Raw genomic sequence first — 5274 nt, 5'->3', positions numbered from 1 at the left:
TGTAGCTTAATCTTCCTTTACTCACTACCATCATGGTAGTAGGTTTTAGGTGGTATCATATAGTGCTTTTTGATTAATTTAAGTATTTAATTTTCATCTTCCCTCCTTGGATCACTTTGGCCTCTCATGACCTGAGATTTCTGTTAAAAAAGATTTATGTTGTCTCTTGTAGATGAAAACTAATAAAGTATGTGTGTGAAAAAAAAAATAAAAAAAATAAGCAAGGTCAATGTATCAGGAGAAAGCAATATGAAAGCTATTATTCAGCGATATGGAAGACATGTGTTGACTGCAAAATGGAGTTAAAAAGTGAGGGGCAAAACACAAGGTTGATATTTTTGTTTGAAGTCTTTTACCAAGATTTGATTCCTTTGTAAAAATATGTGCATATGTTACTTGGGTACATTTTGGAAGCCCTAGGTAAGTGTAATACATTAAGCTTGTAGAATACCTTGGTGACAGCAAATTTCATCTATTTTATCATTCACCAAAGGAACATTATGCTACATTCAAATCATAAAAAAAAAAAATCGATCTTGGCATACACAAGAGGATTCATTTGAAGCCAGTCGAGGCAACTAATAAGAACCATCTCCAAACAAAACAACAAGAAAGTCCCAAAACTATCAATATAGCACAGTGTGTAGTGATTACCAAACAGATTTGCATATATTTAATCTTCTGATTTCATTCTTATAAAACTGTGAGGCTGATACCGAAGCTTACATACTATAAGGTTAATGAATGCTGAGCTTTGGTAGCCCCTGCTGAGCGGGCTCTTTCTAACTCCAACAAGAGATCCCAGCAATGTATTCACACAGTCACATATTTTGACAAATTATACATCCAAAATGGCCTTGGGTTAAGATCCCTCTAATCTCTAATGCGTCATTCCCCACTCATAGGCACAGACATCATTTTTGAATAAATTTTGTTCTCGATTCACAGCAGTAAATTTATATTCTTTTGTTTAAAGAAAGCTCCTCAAAACAAAATAAACTACAGGACCCACAAATCCTAAATTTATTCAGAGCAATAATTATGTCTTATTTTACAAACTGATGAGTAAAGTTGAGGGGCTTTGACCAACTTTGCACATCAGAATTTAAACCCACTTTCTGTCTACGACTCCTAGCCCACCTCTAGAAAGCAGGAGAGTTGGAACACCACTGGTCCTTGGCCCGGGATCTATGCTCAGATGCACCTGGAAAGGGGTAGCCTGAGCCAGTGGGCTCCTGAGGTGTTGCTCACCGAGGTTGTGATGGTGAGAGACAAAAGGGGAAGTCCTTAAAGACCAGAATGGCCCCATATCGTTTTCCTGAGCTGCCTTCCCTCAGTGAGACTCAGCATCTCTGTAGGAAGGGTTTACTTTTTCTAAACATCTCTTGCTGCAACCTAATCTCCCATAGCAGCCCTTGGTACAGCTTGAAGCTGGTTGAAGTCAGAGGTAAGAGAATCAAAGATTTGCAGGCTAACAAGAGACATTTGCAGTGGTCAATCGGATTCCTCCATAGTGTAAGAGTCCACCCAGTACCAACAGTTAAGGCCCTGGCTTGAGTCTGGCTTCCATCTATAGCTTGTATCTCCAAGTTATTTAATGTCTACACATGAGTTTCTTCAAATACAAAAGGATAGCAATATGAGGCCCTGTTCCCTTATCTACAATTTAGCATCCCCAAATCTAAAATTATTTCGAAATATTCATGTCAAACTGTTAACCAACTCATGTCAAATCATTTTTTAAATTTAATAGAGACCCAGTCCTAGCCCAGGCCCAGTGAGTGTGTGGGAGAGCTTCTGGCTACCCTGTGCCGGTGGGACCTACTGGTCCTAGCCCAGGCATAGCATGGGTGAGACGCTCTTTCACCCTCTTGGGAGGCCACCCACAACTCCACAGCACCTCCCCTAACCCACTTGCCGAGTAGGAATTTCTGTCGCGTTCTGGGAGCCCCCAGTTCCAGTCCTAGCCCAGGCCCCGTGAGTGTGTGGGAGAGCTGCCCCTCCCCACTACTCCACCTTGTCCCCTCCAGACTCAGCTCAGGCCTGGCATACAGGCCTGGGTGAAACCCTGCAGCGGCAATCCTGGCAGAGAGTGTAGAGGACAGAACCACCCAGCTAGTCCAGGAGCAGAATATCTTGCCAGAGGGGCACAACAGGTTCACCCCCAAGGGCAGCAGCAGGAAAGAGCTGAGCACAGCAGCCAGACCCAAGCCAGGTACAGCTGAATAAATCCAAACTTTGTAGATCTACACCTGAACTTCAGTACATGCTAAGGCTATAACTGCAACAAAGATCTACAACAAAGGTCAAAAGACAGTGCTACACAAAATGACAACAAGAAGGAGCAAAATGCAATCTCAGAACCCAAGCCCACCCATAACAAGTGTAGAGGACACTAACATAGAACAAATTGGGACTCACTCACACAGCTGAAAGCAATGAATCAACGACTTCTGAAATAAAGAAACAGCTGCAGAAAGGTATAGAGGAACTCAGATTGAAAATGAAAAAAGAAATCCCTGAATTAAAAAGATCTGCAGTAAAAAATCAAGTGCAGAAACATATGGAGGAAACCCAATGCACTCCCAGAACAAGTGCAGAGGACACTAGCTTGGCTCAAATGCATGAATTAATAGCGTTGATAATAAATAAGCAACAGCAGAAAGTTATAGAGGAACTCAGTGCACAATTATTTTCTGAAATAAAAAAAAAGAATTCTCAGAACTCATAGCATCTGAAGTAAAGAGTCAACTACAGAAACATAGTGAGGAAACCCAATCTGAAAAAAACACTGCAGTAAAAGAATTTATAACTGCTTCTAAAGAAGACATTGATAAAAAAAATAGAGGAGATTAGAAAAATGATGGATTCCTTGAATGAGCAATACAGGAAAGAAATAGATCGCACGAAGCAGAGTCAAAGAGATAAAGAGGAAATTAAAATCTCAATCACAAGCTTGCAAAACCGTTTAAGTGAATGTGAAGACAGAGTTTCAGATCTTGAAGATGCTGGTGCAGCTAGTGAAAAGGTAAGAAAGGATCTCTTAAAAACAACTAGGATGCAGGAAAGAATAATCCATCACTTGCAAGATGATGCAAAGATGAACAATGTGAGACTAATAGGCATCAATGAGAAAGGAGTCAATACAAATGACATTAAAAAAATATAGGCAGAAGTAATAGTAAATTTAATAAAAATATTCAGGTATCTCACCACATAAATGTTAGTGCATTTTATAGAGTACAGCCTGTGGGAATGTTTCTAACATAAGGTATAAGTCATACTCATTTCTAATATCCAGAAAATTAAGAATTTTGAAATATCTCTGGTCCTGGGAGTTTTGGATAAAATGTTATGTCTCTGAAGTTGCCTGCCCATAAGATTACTATGAGAGTTAAACTAGTAACATAGGGAAGGTTCTTAGAATAGTTTTCAGTACAGAATAAGTGTGCTAAATGGGTGTGTTATTGAAGGGAGAGGTCTACTTCTGAGAGATGTTATCTCGTTTTAATCTCACTGTAGGAACCGGAATGTTCCTCTTTATGAGCCCACTCAGCTTTAGTATTGGCTATCTACTGTAACCATCTGAGATCAACCCCCTGCTAACTTCCCTACACTGGCGACAGTTACATTGCAAAACCATTGCAGATTGCTACTCCATCTCCCCTGCTGCGTGTCTCCATGTTAATTGTTCATCATCTATTCCTCGGACCAACTGGTCAGCTCCCCCGACAGGCACACTCCAGTCTGCCAGTGGATCCTTCCAAGCGCAGCTCCCTGAGTCAGACTCAGAGGCTCAAGTGGGTTCTGATCTATGCTGGATGTCGTCCACATTTTTTCTGTGCTCCACACTGTGAAAAATAACTGTGTCCTAGTGTGAAATCAGAGGACAGAGGTGAGGAGATTTGGAAAATGCAATCAAGGCCACCAAGGACTTTTGTTAGAAAAACACACTTAAAAAATTCAATTTCAAAGCAATTTTTTTCTGGTTTCCCTGCAGTAGGGTGGAAAACAGTGAGCAGCTTGGATTGATCGAAATGTAAACATTGAATGATGTAGAAAGTTGGTGACGTTACGCCAGTTTATTTACCATGAAATGCTCCAGCCAGTAATGTTGAAGCCAGTGTGAAGGTCACGGGCCGCATCCTACAGGCCAAGGAAAACAAACACTATTCCTGCGGGAGGAGGACAGGGCTAATAAAACACTGACAAGCATCTGCTCTTCGGGTGGATTCCTGAGAAACAGAACACTGGTCCTTCCAGTAGGCCCAGCTGGATCCTACCTCATGCCTGACCCCAGCCTGAACTCTGGACAAAGGAACCTGAACAAAGAAACCCACTGGGGTAGAAAAATATCCACTGCCAAGGTGCTCCATGTGACCCGTGGTTTCTGGCTCAAGCAGCAGAGAGGAGGGTGAAAAAGTAGTTTTCCTCACACGCTGGCTGTCTTGACAACCTGAAAGCAGGCCTAGAATTCCTGACTCCTTTGCAGGATGGGCAGAGAGCCTTAAAGCCTGGCTAATATGAACACAGGAACTTATTATTTTATTCTTTCTGCTTTGCATATGTTTAGATTTTTTTCATAATAAAAGTTTTGAAAAATCCTCAAGCAATTACAACTTTTTAAGACTAATGAACATGATGACAGGCTAATAACTACGTCTGTCCTTCTTGCTATACCAAAGATACTTCTAAAATTGAGAGGTGCCTTCCCTAATAACCTGGCTGGAAACACATTGTTAAATTTTTATGTAGACAACAGAACATATACTAGGTTTCAGATTTAATAACTGAATATGAAAATAAACAGAATTTGGACCCTAACCACTGTACTGTTCAAAGCCGTGGTGGGGAATGGAATCACCAGCAGGTTAAGGTCTGGCTGGAGGCAAGAATGCCAAGTTTAGGTCTCTTTAGCTTTCTTCCTCCATGAGTCTGTTGACAAATGGGTTTCCTGAGGCTTAGATGGAACCCAGTTTCAGAGCCACACAGGTAAAGGGGGAATTGATGACATACATAGACTTGGACCTTGTTCTGGCCAGATGTGTCTAGAAAATGCCCTCCAGTTTACCTGGGATCACTTAAGTGTCCAGAAGCAAGTTAAGTGCTTTATCTTGACACCAGGCTCCATGTAGAACCTCCAGAGGGCCAGAACCTGGAGCTCCGCTTGCGTCCTGGCAGCCAGGGCACTCACTCCCCCGACAGCTGCAGCTACAGGTAACCAATTCCATGTAGTTAAAGACCCACTGCACATAGGTGTCCCCTGAGAGTGCC

This window comes from Octodon degus, unplaced genomic scaffold, assembly GCF_000260255.1.
Source record: "Octodon degus isolate 3935 unplaced genomic scaffold, OctDeg1.0 scaffold00328, whole genome shotgun sequence".
Lineage (NCBI taxonomy): Eukaryota > Metazoa > Chordata > Mammalia > Rodentia > Octodontidae > Octodon > Octodon degus.
Note: the sequence above shows the minus strand (reverse complement) of the source record.